Source organism: Pogoniulus pusillus, chromosome 4, assembly GCF_015220805.1.
Source record: "Pogoniulus pusillus isolate bPogPus1 chromosome 4, bPogPus1.pri, whole genome shotgun sequence".
In the NCBI taxonomy this organism is placed as follows: Eukaryota; Metazoa; Chordata; class Aves; order Piciformes; family Lybiidae; genus Pogoniulus; species Pogoniulus pusillus.
Window position 1 is genome coordinate 22078698 of NC_087267.1, and position 20722 is coordinate 22099419.

At 45.7% G+C, this 20722-nt stretch overlaps 1 protein-coding gene across 1 annotated transcript in view; it reads right to left on the reverse strand.

The window, feature by feature from the left end:
- ANO2 (anoctamin 2) overlaps window positions 1-20722 on the reverse strand; it is a 246683-nt gene that overhangs the window by 81201 nt on the left and 144760 nt on the right.

Sequence of the window (20722 nt, forward strand, 5' to 3'; positions counted from 1 at the left end):
AAGGACAAGTACCTCACCTACATTAGAGCTAACCCAGAATCAGTCTGAATTTAAATGAAGTTAAATCAGGTCAAAGGTTTTGTATAAACCATATTGTGCCTTTGGAAAAGGCTTTCCCAAAGCAGCACTAGGGATATGGTAAGTAGATACTCCAAGGGCATAAATGCAGCAGTGAGCTTTGCCATGGAGTTTGTCGGGATGTGGAATTGCACCAAAGACATGATCTTGTCTATGCACCTACTGCCACTGTGGTTGTGCCTGAAGCACTGTGGGAAGCAGCATTATTCAGCACCCCCTTTTCTCATCTCAGCTGCTCAAACAGAGTACATTTCCTTTGGGAGAATCCTGGCAGGACTAGGCCATAGCAAACCCAAGCAGAAGCACAAACAATTTGGCCCAATATATGCATCACATAAATACTCCACACAGTGCATAAATGGAGTCCATCTTTTAGCTGGGAGGCTACTTTCAAAAGCATTTCTGTGCAAGCACAGATGCATTTAATTTCATTTTGGCTTTTAACATTCAGTAATTATAGAGGACATAAAGAAGGTCTAAGTGATTACGCTCCAAGAAGGCCTGAAGGCCGCCATGTCTAACAATTTCACTAGGGGAAAACCACTGAAGACATAAAATAACAGAATGAGCTAATGCTAGCCAAAACAGTTAAAAGAAAGAAGAAAACATTTCATAAACATATGGAAGTGAAAAGAGAAAATTGTCATTTACATGGAAGAGTCAGGAAGGGGAAAACATGACCAAAAAGGTTGCTTCACAAATCTGTCTATCATTAAGGACAATCACATTTGGCTTTGAATTGTGACCAAGGCAATGCAGGTTGAATAGGGCTCAGTGGACAGACACTTGAGCAGTACACTCCTAGCCTTTTTGTGAAAGGAATGATACAAAGCAGGAAATAAAAGAGGAGAGGAGACAAGAGAGGATGTGTACAGGAAAGAAGTGAATAAAGGAAGAGAAGATCAGCTTGCAATCTAGGCAGCTTTCTCTTTCATACATATGTGACCTTTACTCTCAGGTGGCTTTGCCTTGTGTTGCTGTTCTCCATAGCACTTGGCATAAAGGAGATTACAGGGTCACAGGATGTTGGAGATTGGAAGGGACCTCCAGAGATCATTGAATCCAATCTCAGTTGCCACAGCATGCATCTAGCATCCAGTGCAGGTCACACAGGAACACATCCAGACAGGGCTTGAAAGAATTCAGAGATAGAGACTTCACAACCTCTCTGGGCAGCCTGTTTCAGTAATCTGTGACACTTAGAGTAAAGAAGTTCCTCCCCATGTTGAGATGGAACTTTCTGTGCTGTACTTTTACATCCATTGCCCCCGGTCCTATCACAGAGCCCAACTGAGAAGAGTTTGCTCCTTCCTTTCTGACCCCCAGCTCTCAGATATTTTTAAACATTTCACAGAATTTCTTAGATTGGAAAAGCCCTTCAAGATTATCGAGTCCAATCATCAGTTTCACACTGACAAGTCCTTGACTAAACCAAATCCCTCAGCACAACAGCTAATCACTAAGAATCACTATGATTGCAAAGGACCACTAGGGTCATGCAGTCCAACCTTCATCCCAGCATCCTTCAGCACTAGACCATAGCCTCAAGCTCCACATCCACTCTCCTTTTGAACACCTCCAGGGATGGCAACTCCACCACCTCCCTGGGCAGCCTGTTCCAGTGCCTGACCACCCGCTCAGGAAAGAACTTCCTCCCAACATCCAACCTAAACCTCCCCTGACACAACTTGAGGCCATTTCCTCTTGTCCTATCACTAAGAATTCAGGAGAAGAGACCAGATCCAGCCGCATTACGGCCTCCTTTTAGGTAGTGTAGAGGCAATAAGGTTCCCTCTCAGCCTCCTCTTCTCTACACTAAACAACCCCCATTCCCTCATATCTGCTCTCAGTCTTCTCTTTGCCAGACCAAACAGCTCCAGGTCTCTCAGCTTCTCCTCACAGGGCAGTACCCCAGCCCATTCGTCATCTGTGTAGCCCTCTGTTGGACTTGCCCTAGTACTGTCTCTCCTGAACTGTGAAGCTCAGAGCTAAACACAATATTCCAGGAGAGATCTCACCCCAGCAGAATAGAACAACACACCTGAGCTCCTTAGCCATTACAAGAAGAAAAAAAAAGTGTGATGGTTTGGGGTGTTACCAACCCCCCAACTCATAGAGTACAATAATAGAATCAAACAGGTTGGAAGATCATCCAGTCCAACCTAGCACCCAGCTCCAGCCAATCAACTAGAACATGGCACTAAATGCCTCATGCAGGCTTTGCTTGAACACCTCCACAGATGGCATCTCCACCACCTCCCTGGGCAGCCCATTCCAATGCCAATCACTCTCTCGGACAACAACTTCCTCCTAACATTCAGCCTAGACCTCCCCCCAGCACAACTTGAGACTGTGTCCCCTTCTTCTGTTGCTGGTTGTTTGACAGAAGAGACCAACCCCACCTGGCTACAACCTCCCTTCAGGTAGTTGTAGAGAGCAATGAGGTCAGCCCTGATCCTCCTCTTCTCCAGGCTGCACACCCCCAGCTCCTTCAGCCTCTCCTCACAGGGCTGTGCTCTAGGCCTCTCACCAGCTTTGTTGCCCTTCTCTGGACACGTTCCACTATCTCAACATCTCTCTTGAATTGAGGAGCACAGTATTCAAGGTGTGGCCTGACTACTCTTATGAAACAACCCAGACTCGACTCAGCCAGCTGAAAATTAAAGAAGGAAGCTTTATACTTACAGCTTGGTACAACATACAATCAGATATTGACAATATATACAGCTTTATACAGAGCCACAACACTCCTCACAGAAACCAGAGTCCTTAGGAGGGCCCCCCTACCACCCTTTCACTCCCTTTCCACCTCTATACCTTATCCCAGAGTTTGCCTTACATGCAAGGTGAGTTTGGAGAATCAGACAGGGGGGTTAGAAAGCAGAAGGATTAGTTACACAGAAAGCAGGACAGGGAGAAAAGTTCAGGCACCAGCTGCTACAAAGACCCACTGCGTTATCTCTGTTTTGTGTTCTTCTTTTTGTACATCTCATTAAGCCTATGAGTGCAGTAGACATCATCATTGTTTCCTTTTCACAGCCTATCATCTAATTTCTCTCACTAAAATATCCCAGTTAGCCTCAAACTAGCATAAAAAGCTAGACAAAGATTTTACTGAATCACTTAGTATACATGGCATAAGTCAATTTCTGGAATGTAAATCCCTGCAGGATCCCTAGAAGCTGCATTCTGTTAGAGCTCTTGTTAAGCAAACGGAATATGTGGGTTTCCTTGGTGCTTCCTATCACACCTGATTCTACTCTCTGACAAGAGTGCCATCTAGCAGCTGAAAGACTGTACTGTGAGGTGTCTAGAGCACCTTGACCGAGACCAAAATATTCCCCTTTCACACTGCAGCAAGTGTTTTATCCTAAATTCATGGAATTTATTCCTAGGTTTGTCACAGAGTACGGCACACCCCCCACTCTAATCAGTAGAATGCAACTACAGAATGTGCCCTAGATTTTAGATGGGCTAGGAAAAGCTTTCCTGAAGGTTGATGAAAAAACTCAGCCAATCAGGCAGGGAATCTATGTGAAGCAGGCCAAAAGGCATATGCACTTATTGACGTAACAAAATGGAACTTATCATCTGAAGAACAATGTCAATGACAGATGCATTACACTGTGGAATATCTCACAAGAGAGCTTTGCATTGCAAGGAAATATTTCTCTGCAGACAGAAAGCTCACAGTAATGTGTGTGTATATATATATGCACACATATATATGCATGTTTTGTCGTGAACTAGACAAGCTAAAAGACACATTCTAAAGTCTTTCAGGTCCTTGAAATATATTTGTAATTGTATTGGAAAGGAAAATAGTTCTTGTTGTTGCCTCTTTTCACATGTTCCACGCAGGAACGCAATTCTTTCCGAATAGAAAATACAAAGCATAAAAGCAATGAGAAAAGAACAACTAAACTAAACAAGCAAACAAAAAGGAATAATGTGAGCACCATCTAGGTTTTGCTGGATAGTTTACCTCCTTGAGAGTTACCTAACATGGCAATGATCCAACATCTGCAGCTCTGTATCCTCCTGTGGGCCCCTGAACCGTGGAAACCTGGAAATGTGCTGCACTTGGACGGCACCAAGTGGCTTTGTGAAAATACTTCTGCATTTCTCTGTGAACTAAATCACAGCCACTTCACTCCAATCACAACTATTTCAGGTATTTAGTTATATTATCCCACAAGAGGACACCTCCTCAAAGCAGGTGTTTCTAACCATCAGTCATGCCAGCTCAACGTTCACCTGGGGAGTAAAGCAAACTCTTTCTTTTCTTTGCATCCTTCATTCAACTCACAGAATCACAGAACAGAACATTAGGGCTTGGAAGTGACCTCAAAAGGTTGCAAAGAGACCTTTAAGATCACCAGGGTCATCACTGAGCCATGTCCCTCAGCACCACACTTCCATGCTTTTTCAGTCCCTCCAGAGATGGGAACTCTGGGCAACCTGTTCCAGGGCTTGACAAGGGGAAGAAATTGTTACTGATCTCCAACCTAAACCTCCCTTGCTATAACTTAAGGCCATCTCTTCTCACTTGTTCCTAGGAAGAAGAGACCAACCCTGACCAGGCTCCAACCTCCTTTCAGGTAGCTGTAGAGAGCAAAGAGGTTTCCCCTCAGCGTCCTTTTCTCCAGCCTAAACCAACCCAGTTCCCTCAGCTGCTTCCCATACAACTTGAGCTTTGGCTCACCCACCAGAGCGGGTGACACAGCCAGGCCAGAGAGCAGGAGCTGCCCAGAAGTCTGCAGGCAGCACCCAGCCAGGTCATCCAGTCCAACCCCACTTTCAGAGCAGGAGCACCTAGGACAGGTCACACAGGAACACATCCAGGTGGGATTTGAATTTCTCCAGAGAAAGAGATTCCACAGCCTGTTCCAAAGCTCTGACACCTTCACAAAAGAAAAAAACAAACCTCCTATTCCCATGGCACCTCTTCTGCTCCAGCTTTCCCCCATTGCCCCTTGTCCTGTCATTGGACATCCCTGAGCAGAGCTTGCCTCTTTCCTCCTGACGCTGCCCTGCATATCATTATGAGTGTGAATGCAGGCAACCCTCAGGCTCCTCTGTTCCAAGCTCCAAGCCTCAGCTCCCTCAGTCTGTCCTCACAGGGTGTCATAGTAGGCCTGATAGGCCAAAAATAGGCTTATATATGTCCTGGCATGCCCAGGCATGTTTTTCAGCTTTACCTCTTTCTGGTTTTGGGAGAAGCAAACCCAGGAAAGAGGACAAAGAATCTGGAGCCACTGAGTCTAAGGACTCTGGCCTGCTCAGACTTGTTTTGCTCCTGAGGTAAACAAAGTACATACCCTTAGCTTGTGCCTGCCTCGTGCAAGGCCCATGCTTTTCCCAAATTTGGGTAAAGTAAGCCTATGACTTCACCTAATATGGTCAAGCTTGGCTAGCTGCCATTCTGATTGCCTATTCTGTATCCAAAGCTCCATTAGTCTCATGCTACATTGATAAAGAGAGTTATTCTTTACCTTTAAACACAACATGCTCTGCCCTTGTATTCATGCCTGCTGCTATTCTGGAAACTCCACTGCCTCGAGTTCACCAGCAACAGGCTCTAAATGCCTCTATGTGAGAGGCCTGCATAGCCAGCATGACATCATGCTAAGGCTGCACATTGCAAGACATCCTGCCTACACCTGAAAGTCTCCTGCTTAGATGAGAAGCTGTGGATGCACAGATCATCCAGAGGACCAGGTCAGAAATTGTCTACCTCCTTTCCCAGCATTCTATGAAGCCTGGGAAGAATCAGAGCCTCAGAGACAAGACAGTAACAGAATTTTCTGAAAGCATTTGGGTCCTGTTTGAAGCTGTAGCCAGCCTCACAAGTCAGGAGATAATATTTTGTGAGTAAATACTTAAAGCCTCTTGTAATTCACCATTGCCTTCTACCATAAACAGAAAGGAGCTCCCTGAGTCCACCTAGCGGACTAGAACTAGAACAAAGTTAAGAACTAAAACAAATAAATTGACAACTGAAGCAAAACTAAAAGTGGGTAGATTCAGATTGGATTTTAGGAAGAAGTTTTTCACCATGAGGATGGTGAGACACTGGAGCAAGTTACCCAGGGAGATGGAATTTTTTAAGGCCAGGCTGGATGTGGCTCTGAGCAACCTGATTTAGTGTGAGATATCCCTACCCATGGCAGCAGGGTTGGAGCTAGGTGATTCTTAAGGTCACTTCTAGCCCTGAAAATCTATAATTCTATGATAACCCTGGGGTATTGGCACCTTTGGAAGGCAGGCAGTTCCAGGGTGGAATCACAAAAGGAGGCACACTCAATGTCCATCAGCATTTCTGCAATTTTGCACTGACCCACAGAGCTAATTACAACTAAGAAGGAGCACAAGTTCAGAGGAGTGTTCCAGTCTGGTTTAGGGATTATTAGCCTGTATTAGGGATCAAACTGCTGTGAGGAAAGGCAGAACTGTCACCACTCTGGGCATCTGCCAACGCTTGTGTCTATTCCTGTTTGAAAGTGTCTCTAAGGGTTCTACCTCCAGGCTCCCATAGAAGCTGTAAGAGCTTTTGGTTTAAGACCCATTAAGATAAAAAATTATATTCTCTTCTCTTCTCACTCAGAAAGCAGTAAGGACATTTTAAAAGTAAAGGGGTCTGTTTTATGAACACATGGGAAGCAAACTACCAAGACTCACTTGGAGGCAGTTGAAGGGCTGCAGAACCTTTCATGAAAAGATTTTGCTGCCTTCAGAGCACACAGAATAGCAGAGATACTCCAAAAGCTTTTTGTGGACCTCAACGGACACATTGTAAATCATATGCAGAAGCAAATGATGTAGGAGGAGAGTGTGCAAGGCTCAGGACTAGGATCATGGAAGTTAATGGAATGTAAGGCTGAGCAGCATTACTGTTAACCACCCAATCTCGGTTTCCTTCACTACCACAGAACTCCCTTGAGGCACTTTTTGCTCTAAGGATAATAAATATGGTTTAACTTTTTTTTTTTTCCCTGAGAAATCTCTAATCACAGCTTGAGCATTTCTGAGATGAACAATCAGTCACAAGCCTTATTAGATCATTTCAATTGCTAATTATCCTAGCTGTTGAAAATCTATGGCTGATTTCCAAGTAGAATGTAGCTATCTGCATCTTCCAGCCTTGGCATCGAGCTGCAACTTCGTCAGCTATAAGAGCATCTACTGGCAGATTTTGGGTTTGGCTGTAAGTTCTTACAAAGTGTGATCAGGCCCCCTCTTGGCTTTTCTGCTAACTTAGACCACTCACGCAAAAAATGGGGATAATCAGTCAAGATCATGCTGAGTTTCTTGCCCTATAATATGATTTGAAACAAATTTCCCACAGGCTACAGCCCTGACATGGGCTTTTACATAGAAAGGCTTATGAGAGCACAGAATCATAGCATCATTTTGGTTGGAAAAGGTCTTTAAGGCCATTCTCTAACTCTACCAAGTCTAGTGCTAAACTATGTCCCTCAGCATAACATCTCTGCATCTTTTAAACACTACCAGGGACAGGGATTCAAATACCTCCCTGTGGAGCCACTTCCACTGTTAAATAATCCTTTCAGTGAAGAAATTTATCCTAATATCTCAGTTAATCTCTCCTGGTGCAACTTAAAGCCACTTACTCTTGTCCTCTCACTTGTTACTATGGAGAAAAAGACCAACCCACACCTCCCTACAATCTGCTTTCAGGTAGTTGTAGAGAGCACACACGAGTAGCCACATCTCTGTGCCTCAAGATACAAACATATACATCCCTTCCACAGGACCAGGAAAGTAATAGGCTGGATGGTCACACCCAGAGTTCCATTAGGTCAATGCCTTGAAGTCCAGATGGAGATTGGTGACCGAGGTCTGTACTGGGACCAGTGCTGTTTAATACTTTTATCACTAATATAGAGAGTGGGATTGAATGCACTACCAGCAAATCTGCAGATGACACCATTGATATGCCAGAGGGACAGGATGTAATCCAGAGGGACAGGATGTAATCCAGAGGGACTTGGACAAGCTGGAGAGGTGTGCCCAGATGAACCTCAGGAGGTTCAACAAGGGCAAGTGCAGGATCCAGCAGCTCTATGGAAAAGGACTTGGGATGCTGGTGGGTGAGAAGCTGGACATGAGCCAGCAATGTAAGCTTGCAGCCCAGAAGGCCAATGGCAGCCTGAGCTGCATCAAAAGCAGCATGTCCAGAGATGGAGAGAGGGGATTTTGTCACTTTGCTCTGCCAAGACCTTACTTGCAGTGCTGTATCCAGCTCTGGAGCCCTCAGCACAGGAAGGACATGGACCTGATGGAGTAGGTCCATAGGAGGTCCACAAAGATGATCAGAGGGCTGGAACACCTCTGTTATGAGGACAGGCTGAGGGAGATGGAGTTGTTCAGCCTGGAGAAGAGAAGGCTCCAGGGTGACCTAATAATGACCTTCCAGTACCTGCAGAATGCCTCCAAGAAGGCTGCAGAGCAACTGTTTATGAAGGTCTGGAGGGATAAGATGAGAGGCAATGGTTTGAAATGAGAGGAGAGGAGATTTAGACTGGTTGTCAGGCACATGTTCTTTAGCATGAAGGTGCTGGAACAGTGCAGCAGGTTACCATTTCCTCTGGTCCTTTCACTTGTACCAATGAGAAGAGGCTGCACCCTCCTTGCTCCAACTTCCATTCACATAGTTGTAGAGAGCAATGAGGTCTCACCTCAGTCTCTTCTTCTCCAGACTGAACACCTCCAGCTCCTCACAGTCCAAGTGCTCCAGGCCCTTATCCTGGTTGCCCTTCTCTGGAAACACTCCAGCCCCTCAATGTCCTTCCTGTAGTGAGGGGCCCAGAACTGAACACAACACTTGTTGTGCAGCCTCACTTGTTCTGAGCACAGGAGGACGATCACCTCCCTGTTTCTGCTGGCCACAGGATTTCTAATATAGTTTCAAGCTGCTTATTCACTTATGAATACTGACAAAACCCTGGAGATTCACTCTCACTGTAAAGTCATAATGCTAGACTTGGTTAATTTAGTACTCTGTGATCCATTCAGTGGCTCATTTCTCTGTTGTGTTTAAAATTTACTTTGCTTTTCATGCTTCTCTTAATGCATCAAGTGCAATGTAAATGGCTGCAAGGTGCTTAGCCTTTATATCACTGTTTAAAATCAGCTTCTTGCTATGTACATATGGCTGAAGTGAAAACTGGCAGCATATCTTCCTTTTCTTTATTTTCTTTTTATTCCCAAGGGCAGTTTAACATATGTCTGAGCAACTGTGAATTATTTATGCAAACTGCAAGCCACTCTAACTGGAAGCCAGAAAACTACTATCATTTACCCAAACAATAGCCTTACATCTGTAGCCATAAATATTCATTGTTCATCAATGCCTTTCAGTTTTGGTTTTTTTTGGTAGATGATTAATAAATCATCATGGGCCTGATCCTAAAGAGGAAGGCAAAAGGCTGCATGTACAAAACATGCTCAGACAAGCCAGTGGTGTGTCCGTAGTGAGCGAGTGGTAGTGGCACCCAGGTCTGCTGGTTGTTGGAGGGAAGCTGGTACTGGAATTCCACACGTTTAAGCTCATGGTATAAAGGGATGTGCTTTCCACTGCTTGGGTCCTGGGTTTCATAGAATTATAGAATCAACCAAGTTGGAAGAGACATCCAAGATCATCCAGGCCAACCTAGCACCCAGCCCTATCCAGTCAACTAGACCATGGCACTAAGTGGCTCATACAGTCTCCTTTTAAATGCCTCCAGGGATGGTGACTCCACCACCTCCCTGGGCAGCCCATTCCAAAGCCAATCACTCTCTCTGGCAACAACTTCCTCCTAACATCCAGCCTCGACCTCCACTGGCACAACTTGAGACTGTGTCCCCTTCTTCTGTTGCTGGTGGCCTGGCAGAAGAGACCAACTCCACCTGGCTACAACCTCCCTTCAGGGAGCTGTAGACAGCAGTGAGGTCACCCCTGAGGCTTCTCTTCTCCAGGCTAAACACCCCCAGCTCCCTCAGCCTCTCCTCACAGGACTGTGTTCCAGGCCTCTCACCAGCTTCATTGTCCTTCTCTGGACACCTTCCACTCTCTCATCTCTCTTGAATTGAGGAGCTCAGAACTGGACACAGCAGTCAAGGTGTGGCCTGACCACAACATTATAGAATCATGGAATTGTTTTGGTAAAAAAGAGACCACTAAGATCTAAGCATAGACTGGGCAGCAACTGACTTGAGAGCAGCCCTGAGGAGAGAGACTTGAGGGTGCTGGTGGACAAGAAGTTCAATATGAGCTGTCAGTGTGCCCAGAGAGCCAACCAGAGCCTGGGCTGTGTCAAGAGAAGTATGGCCAGCAGGGTAAGGGAAGGGATTCTCTCCCTTTACTCTGCTTTCATCAGATCCCATCTATGTGCAGTTCTGGAGCCTCCAATACAAGAAGGACATGGAACTTTTTGAACGAGTCCAGAGAAGGCCATGAAGATGCTCAGAGGGCTGCTGCAGCTCTACTATAAGGGCAGGCTACAGGACTTGGGGCTCTTCAGCCTGGACAAGAGAAGGCTCCAAGGATACCTTGGAATAGCCTTCCAGTATCTGAAGTGGACCTACAGGAAGGCTGGGGAGAGACTGTTTACAGGGTCTTATAATGACAGGATGAGGAGTAATGGGTTTTAAACTGTCAGAAGGGAGATTTAAACTGGATGTTAGGAAGAAGTTCTTTCCAGTGAGGGTGGTGAGACACTGGCACAGTTTGCCCAGGGAGGTTGTGGCTGTTCCCTCTCTGGGGGTGCTCAAGGCTGGGTTGAGCAACCTGTTCTATTGGGAGGTGTCCCTGCCTATGGCGAGGGGTTGGAACTGGATGATCTTTGAGGTCCCTTTCAACCTAATCAGCTCTATGATTCTGTGGCCCAGTGGAACGAAGATCGCTTGGCAATTTAGAAAGCTCAACTTACAATTTTGTACATGAGAGTTTCATAGCAACATTTGACGGTCCTGGCAATTACTTAAACTGCATGTATCAGCTCCCTTAATGTGAAGGGAACATGAATTAAACATTTAATTGAGTGTATGGTTAAAGTCCTGGAAATACATTCAGTCCTAGACTCTGAAGAAAGATGCTCTTTCCACTGCACAGCATCACAGACTCATAGAACGGTTTGGGTTGGAAATGACCATCAAAGGTCATCTATGCCAACCCCATCTGCAGTCAGCAGGGACACCCTCCACTAGATCAGGTTGTCCAGAGACCCATCGAGCCTCATCTTGAATATCTCCAAGGATGAGGCCTCAACTACCTCCTTGGGCAAACTGTTCCAGCACTTGTTCCTCATATCCAGTCTAAATCTGCTCTGCTTTCACTTCAAACCATTGACCTCATCCTGTCACTTCAGGCTTCTGTAAATACTCTTTGTCCATCAATCTTGTAGCCCCCTTCAGGCACTAGAAGGCTGCTATTAAATTGAATTTAAAAATTCTTCCAGTCTAAAAGGAAGGCTAATTCATGGCATCACATGAAAGGTTTACTCCTTATATGTCAGAGATTATGGAGTCAGTTATGAGAGAAAATATTACATGCTTAGCTGAATGAATGATTCACTTCTTACACAGAGCATCTCTTGATATGCTGAGGTGTTTATGAAGTGACACTGTGCTCCTTCCCTCATATGCAAACACTATTGAATATAGAATCACAGAGTGGCTTAGCCTGGAAGGCACCTCCAAAGGCCATCTGGTCCAACCCCGCTGCAGTCAGCAGAGACATCCTCCACTACAGGAGGATCCCCAGAGCTTTGTCCAGTCACCTTGAACATCTCCAGGGATGGGGCCTCAACTGCCTCCTGGAGGCAACCTGTTGCAGTGTTCCAGCACCCTCATGATAAAGAACTTATTCCTCACATCCAATCTAAATATCTTCTCTCATTTCAAACCATTTCCCTCATCTTGTCCCTGCAGGCCTTTGCAAACAGTCCCTCTGTAGCCTTCTTGCAGCCCTTTTCAGCTACTGGCAGGATGCTCTTAGGTCTCTTCTCCAGGCTGAACAACCCCAGATACCTCAACCTGTCCTCATAGCATAGATGCTCCAGTCCCTTGATCATTTTCATGGCCCTCCCCTGGACCTGCTCCATCAGGCCCATGTTCTTCCTGTGCTAAAGAGCTCCATAGCCAGGCACAGAAGCTTAGCCAACCAAGTTCTGGGACAGTATACCAGCTTGGAGAATCTAGGCAGAAACTCTTCCTCAAGTGAAATCAATCACATAACTCCCAATGACTTCAATGAGGCAGAACCTCACCCCAAAACTTTGGCATGGCAGAGATTCTCCATTGTCTTACACCATGTGAAGTCACTTATCCCACACAAAATGGGAGAAAAAGGCATGCATCACATTATCAGTATCCTTTGGTTGCCATTTCCAATAGAGCTGACACCAAGCTGCAAATGATCACATCAGCAGCAGAGGGGAGCAAAGGGGTTGTCAATTTTAGCAACATTTTAAGTTGTAATGAAATGTTTGAGAAGGAGGGGAAGAATTAAAAGGGGATGTGGCTATGCCAGATTCTTTTCCTTGAGCATTTATTACCAGATGCAAAAACGTTAATTAAATCTGCATTTTAACTTTTAAATATGCTATAAAAAAATTGACACTTGAGTGCAGAATATAATCTACAAAGACAAACTTTTGCTGGCACCCTTCAGGCACTGGCAGGCTGCTATTAGATCTCTGCAGAGCCTTCTCTTCTCCAGATTGAACAATCTCAACTCCCTCATCCTGTCCTGCTTTGGGACACAGTGAGGAAACCAGATGCTTGCATGGATTCCAAGCTTAATCCTCTGTGTAGGCTTTTGTGCTAGCTTGAAGCAGGTTAGAATGTTTTGGTGAGAAGAACTAGATTACAGGATGTAAAAGGAAAACAATGGTGATGTCTACTTCTCTCATAGGCTTACTGAAATGTATAAAAACATAAGTCAAAACATAGATCAGACACTCAGCAACACTCTCACTCGGGCTGCTGGCTGAGCTGTGTCTCTCTAACCTCACTCTCCATTTTGGACTAATTCACTTTGCTTCCTAACCCCCTGGCTGAACCTCCGTTCTTCCTTGGGACTGGGGTAAGGTTGAAAGAAGTAGGGGGAAGGTGAAGGGGTGGTTGAGAGCCCCTCCTGGGGACTCAGGTTTCTGGGAGGTCTGTTGTGTTTCTGTATTACGTTTTACCTTGTACATTTTTGTCTATAACTGTATATACTGTAAATCTCTGCTTCTATATTGTGCTAGCTGTAAATATAAGCTTCATTCATATTTCCAGAGCAGGCTGAGTCTAGTCTGGGTGATTTCTAAAGTGCAGGGGGGCAGGGAACAACCAAACCATCACAGTTTTGTTGGTCTTTTTTTTTTTGGGGGGGGGTGGGGTGGGTTTTGTTTGTGGTTTTTTTTTTTGGTTGGTTGGTTGTTTTGATAATGTCTATGAATCACAAAAACATTCAGGCTGGAAAAGCCCCTCAGGATCACTGAGTCCAACCCATATCCCTACTTTAAAAGGTTCACCATTAAACCGTATCTCCAAGCACCACAACCAAATGACCTTTAAACACATCCAGGGTTGGTGACACAACCACCTCCATGGGCAGCTCATTCCAATGCCTGAACATTCTTGCTGGGAAAAAAAATGTTTCCTAATGTCCAGTCTAAACCTACCCAGTGGCAGCTTGAGGCCATTTGCCCTTTTTCTGTCTCCAATTAACCTGTGAGAAGAGACCAGCAGTATCTTGTCCACAAAGACCTTTCAGGTAGCTGTAGACAGCCATGAGGCCTCCCTTCAGCCTCCTCTTTTTCACACTAACCATCTCCTGCTCCTTCAGTAGTCCCTCATCAGATTTATCCTCCAGGCCCTTTCCCGGCTTCATTGCCCTCCTCTGCACTCACTCCAGCACTTCCACATCCCTCTCATATTGAGGTGTCCAAAACTGAACACAGTACTCAAGGCGTGGCCTCATCAGAGCAGACTCCAAGGAGACAATCATCTCCCTGCTCCTGCTGGACACAGCATTTCTAACCCAAGCTAGGATGTCATTGGCTTCTGTGCCATCTGGGCACACTGCTTGCTCACATTCAGCTGCTTGTCAACTACAACCTTCAGGTCCCTTTCTGACAGGCAGCTTTCCAGCCACACTTCCCCAAGCCTGTAGTGTTGCTTGGGGTTGTAGTGACCCCCCACTTGACCTGGCACTTGACCTTGTTGAAGCTCATCCCATTAACATTGGTCCATCCATCCACTGTATTCAAATTCCTTTGTAGAGCCTTCCTACGCTCCTGCAGATCAACACTGCCACCCAATTTGATGTCATCTGCAAACTTACTGCTGACACACTCTGTGTCTTCATCAAGGTCATCAATAAAGATGTTAATCAGAAGTGGTCCCAACACTGAGCCCTGAGGAACACCACTTTTGACTGCCCACCAGCTGGATTTAATTCCATTGACCACCACTCTTTGTGGTCTTAAAGTCCTTTAAACTGCTGAGAACTTTTCCTGTTTCCTTCTTCTTCATAAAAATATCAAATGCTGATAAATTTGGTGCATTTTCCTCAAATTACCAGCCAAAGAAATTGAAAAATGACCTGTGGTTACCAATAGGATGTAAGCAGAGACACTATCACAGATAAATAAGTGATACCCAGCATGGATCAGAGATAAATAACTAACTCTTTCATCACGTATCACAGATAAGTGATTCTCTCATCATATATCACAGGTAAATAAGCGATTCTCTCACCATGTATCTGTCCACTAACTCATGTGAGCAAATGCAAGATCCTAGACCATCTTAGCTGGCTACTGAAGATAGGCACTTTATTAAAGGAGGGTATTTATTAAATGATTCCTTCACAGAAATCTACATCCAGATTATAACAAAGGAATTCAGACATATCAGACCACTGACAACAACAGCAACCAGCATAAAGCCCAATTGCTAGAAAGACAGGTTGGCTGGCACCAGAAAAAGCTAGTTTCACTTCTCCAGAGCAGAACAACCCAATGTAACCAACCTAACACCAGCAAAATACTCTATCTTCATATGATGTAACACATTCAACAATGGCATGTCCTTCACCTCCAACTGGGAATTGTGGCTTCTGAGGCAGACATAGAAACATAGAATGGTTTGACTTGAAAGCTACTGGAACATCTCCAGAGAAGGGCAACAAAGCTTGTGAGATGCCTGGAGCACAGCCCTGTGAGGGGAGGCTGAGGGAGCTGCAGGTGTGCAGCCTGGAGAAGAGGAGGCTCAGGGGTGACCTCATTGCTGTCTACAACTATCTGAAGGGAAGCTGTATCCAGATGGGGGTTGGTCTCTTCTGCCAGGCAACCAGCAACAGAAGAAGGGGACACAGTCTCAAGTTGTGCCAGGGGAGGTCTAGGCTGGATGCTAATAGGAAGTTGTTGTCAGAGAGAGGGATTGGCATTGGAATGGGCTGCCCAGGGAGGTGGTCAAGTCGCTGTCCCTGGAGGTGTTCAGGAAAGCCTGGATGAAGCACTTAGTGCCATGGTCTAGTTGACTGGATAGGGCTGGGTGCTAGGTTGGACTGGATGGTCTTGGAGGTCTCTTCCAAACTGCTTGATTCTATGATTTTATGATTCTAGCAGAAATAAGCCTCTATATTGATGTGAATAACAAGATGGACTCATTCCTTCTTTAGTCTAAGCAAGAATGAACAAATTAGTCGCAGATTAAGCATCTGGAATCTCTCAAATAATTCAGCTAAATGTGCAGAGTTATTAAGAAAAGATGTGTTTTCTTCTTTGGGGATTTATGTCTAATATTTATTTCACCACAGATGAGCTTCAGAAGGCAGCAGGAGACAAAGCCAAAAAGAAAACTGTTTGCTTGTTTGCTCAATAAGTTGACTATTTGTTCTGTCTTTTACAGAAGGTGAAAACTAGCATCGCACTAACCCTGCCAGGCATGGGCTGTTTGCAGCTGGTCAGCTGAACCCTGACATCTGCTTTACGAAGGCCTGCAAGTGATACAAACAGCAATAGCTTCTAGGGAGACTCCTGAGAGCAAAATAAAAAAATAATTCTCCAGATTAAAATTTCCAGCATTGCACTCTGGGGCCTTCAGAAGTTGTGCTGCTTTGACGCTAGCCAGAACGTTTTGGTGAGAAGAAGTAATTCTAGTCTGTGAAATGGAAACAGTGGTGATGGCTACTGCACTCACAGTCTCACAAATACAGAAAAGGGAGTCTCGCTCTGCGCTTTGGACTGAACTTCTCTCTCTAACCTAACCTGCCATCTGTGTAATTAATCCATCTGCTTCCTAACCCCCCCTGGCTGACCCTTCAAACTTACCTTGAAGCACAGGGCAAAGTCCAGGGTAAAATAGAGGGGTGGGAGAAGGTGGAAGGGTGGTTGAGAGCCCCTCCTGGGGCCTCTGGTTTCTGGGAGGGCTGCTGTGTTTTCTGTATTACCTTTTAACTTGTACATTTCTGTATATACTGTATATCTAGTTCCAATCCCTCTGCCATGCCCAGGGACACCCTACCCTACAGCAGGCTGCCCACAGCCTCATCCAGCCTGGCCTTAAACACCTCCAGCCATGGGGCCTCAACCACCTCCCTGAGCAACCCATGCCAGGCTCTCACCACTCTCATGCTGAACAACTTCCTCCTCACGTCCACTCTAAATCTCCTCACCTCCAGTTTTGCTCCATTCCTCCTAGTTCTGTCACTCCCTGAGAGCCTAAAAAATCCCTCCCCATTTTTTTTGTAGGCTCCCTTCAGATCCTGGAAGGCCACAAGAAGGTCACCTGGGAGCATCCTCTTCTCCAGACTCAACAGCCCCAACTCTTTCAGTCTGTGCTCATAGGAGAGGTACTCCAGCCCTCTGAGCATTCCTGTGCAGACTGCTTTGGGTGATCCTGCCTTGGCAGGGAGGTTGGACTGGTTGATCTCTGGAAGTCCCTTTCAACTTCAATGTCCTGAGGTTGTTTTGCTGCATTCTACTCCTATTTCTCTTTTCTTTTTCATTGCTCCTCTTCATGGGTCTATATTATTCACCTGCTCTCTTCAGGCATTCATTGTACACTGGAATCTCTCATTCATCAGGATGGTACTTTGTCGCGGTGCTCTGTAAAATATTCTGATTCCAAAACGTCTGTCAAAAATAAATCTTAATGTGGTATCAACACAGGGTGACAGGATGTCAGGGGTTGGAAGGGACCTCCTTAGGTCATCAAGTCCAATGCCCCTGCCAGAGCAGGATCATAGTATTTAACTCAGGTCACACAGGAACGCATCCAGACAAGGCTGGAACATCTCCAGAAAAGGAGACTCCACAACCTCTCTGGGCAGTCTGTTCCAGTGCTCTGTGACCCTCACAGTAAAGAAGGTCTTCCTGATGTTGAGCTGGAACATCCTGTGCTGTAGTTTACATCCATTGCCTCTTGTGCTATCACAGGGCACAACTGAGAATACTTTGTCCTCCACTGCTTGATTCCTAACCCTCAGATATTTACAAACACTGATTAGATCCCCTCTCTTCACCTGTCTTCTCTTCACCAGACCAAAAAGCCTCAGGTCCTTCAGCCTCTCCTCACAAGGCAGTGCTCTAGTCCCTTCATCATCACTGTTCCTTTCCTTCTGTTGGGGCTTAGTTGAGAATGTAAAGAAAAGAGCAATCAAGAAGGTAGACCAGAGAATCAAGTTCAGTTGACAAAAGAATGAATCAAAAGATCTATTCTGAAGTGGTGGTAGTAAGTTAGGCTTCATAGGCACCTACTCAAGCTAAAAAATGGCAATAAGGTAATTTTGGGTTTTATCCCCAATAAAAGTTTTACATTTCAGAACAAGAATGGTGTGTGTCTGTGTGTGTGTGTTAAAAAGAGAGAGAGGGAAGTTTCAAATTAGGATGAAAAGCTAAAGTGTTTGTTTCCAATAGTGTTTTTAATCACTGTGTACTAGACGTTTTACGTCAACAACTGAAACTATTTTGTTTGTATTTATTCTATTTTTAAACCCCCCTCTAACATAAGTTGCACTTTAAAAGGGAAAAGAAAGGTTTAGTCACAGGAATGGGGAAACTCCACCCTCAATAAAAGCTGAGCCAAGATATTTCATTAACATCAAAACTTGTTTTTTGAAGAACAAGGAAAATAAATAATTAATAACTCTTCATTAACAAACATTTTCCAGTGGAAAATTGTTATGACTCTGTCATCTTTTTTAACACCTCTGCTCTCGATTTTGTGCCAATAGAGGAAAGGGGGAGGCTCTGGAGTTCCATGCTCTGTGAACACCCTGCTGCTAAAGCTTATTATGAGTGCTGTGTGCTGTCACATCCTGCTGGTAAGGGTAATCTTCTACAGACTATGTACTTACTGGGATTAAAGGCAAACACTGGGCACAGAGGAACAGATGAAGTTCAACAGGGACAAGCGAATAGTCCTGCATCTGGAGAGGAATAGTAACCTGCACCAGTACAGACTGGGAGGTGATCTGCTGGAAAGCAGCCCTGTGGAGAGGGACCTAGGGGTCTTGGTGGATACCAAGTGAACTATGGCACAGCAATGTGCCCTTGTGGCCAAGAAGGCCAATGGCATCCTGGGGTTGATTAGGAAGAGTGTGTCCAGCAGTTGAAGGGAAGTTCTCCTCCCCCTCTATTCTGCCCTGCTGAGACCTCATCTTGAATACTGTGTTCAGTTTTGGGCTCCCCAGTTGAAAAGGGACAGGGATCTGCTGGAGAGGGTCCAGCAGAGGGCTGCGAGGATGATGAGGGGACTGGAGGGCATGGCTAATGAGGAGAGGCTGAGGGACCTGGGGCTGTTTGGAGAAGAGAAGACTGAGAGGGGATTTGATAAATGTTTATAAATATCTGAGGGCTGGCCAGGAGTGGGGGGACAGGCTCTACTCACTGCTCCCTGCGATAGGACAAGGAGCAATGGGTGTAAGTTGCAGCACAAGAGGTTCTGCCCCAACACAAGGGAGAACTTCTTTACTGTGAGGGTCCCAGAGCACTGGCACAGGCTCCCCAGAGAGGTTGTGGAGTCTCCTTCTCTGGAGACTTTGAAGGCCTGTCTGGATGTGTTCCTGAATGACCTGCACTAGACTCTATGGTCCTACTCTGTCAGGGGGTTTGGACTCAATCTCCTTGGGTCCCTTTCAACCCCTAACATCCTGTGATCCTGTGATCTTGTGAAACACAACTCAACTCAAAACAGACCTGACAGATCTACAATCTGTGTTTTCTTGCATGCAGTCAATACCACACTCAACATACACCACCAACTTGAAGAGCCACTGCTGAAACAACCACTTCAAAAAATCAATGAGGGAATGTGGGGACAGCTGCATTTTACCTGAATCCCAGGGCAAAACTCCCTGGTGCAGCACTATGTCACACATATAGAATCACACAGAATGTCAGGGGCTGGAAGGGACATTGAAAGATCATCCAGTCTAACCTCCCCTGCAGAGCAGGATCACCTGGGGACAGAGTGGCTGGAAAGCAGCCAGGCACAAAGGGACCTGGGGGTGCTGGTAGATAGTAGCTGAAGATGAGCCAGCAGTGTGCCCAGGTGGCCAGGAGAGCCAATGGCATCCTGGCCTGGATCAGGAGCAGTGTGGCCAGTAGGATAAGGGAGGTTATTCTGCCCCTGTACTCAGCACTGGTCAGGCCACACCTTGAGTGCTGAGTCCAGTTCTGGGCTCCTCAATTCAAGAGAGATATTGAGGTACTGGAAGGTGTCCAGAGAAGGGTTATGAAGCTGGTGAGAGGCCTGGAGCACAGCCCTGTGAGGAGAGGCTGAGGGGTGACCTCATTGCTGTCTACAACTACCTGAAGGGTGGTTGTGGCCAGGAGGAGGTTGCTCTCCTCTCTCAGGCAACCAGCACCAGAACAAGAGGACACAGCCTCAGGCTGTTCCAGGGGAGATTTAGGCTGGATGTTAGGAGAAAGTTCTTCACTGAGAGAGTCATTGGACACTGGAATGGGCTGCCCGGGGAGGTGGTGGAGTCGCCGTCCCTGGGGCACTTCAAGGCAAGATTGGACGTGGCACTTGGTGCCATGGTCTAGCCTTGAGCTCTGTGTTAAAGGGTTGCACTTGATGATCTGTGAGGTCTCTTCCAACCCTGATAATACTGTGATACTGTGATACTGTGTGAGATTGGATGTGAAGAAGAAGTTCTTTAGCGTGAGGCTAGTGTACCACTACAACAGGTTTCCCAGGGTGAAGATCTTTCTAGAAGAAGTCTGACCTTGAAGATACTGGACAAGGCTGTGAACCACCTGCTCTAGTGAAGGATGTCCCTGCTGAGTGTAGTGTCTCTGGAACGGAGAGCGGATGTCCCTGCTCACTGCAGCGGGGGTTGGACTAGCTGATGTTTGGAGGTGGTCCCTTCCAACCCAAACCATTTTGTTATTCTACAGACAGATATAGAATAATTCTACTCATCTGAAAGAATCTCCTTTTTTTCCTTCCCCCCACCCCCCATAGTTAGCAGAATCTGTAGCCTAAAGTAACAATTAACCCTCTGAAGAACCTCTGCTGCAGATCTCATACACGTCACAGTAATTGATGCATTACATGACCTTTTGGAAAGAGCACTGTGAACTATGATATCATACCTCATCTGAAGCAAATCTTTAGCCTGTGCTTAATAGTTTGA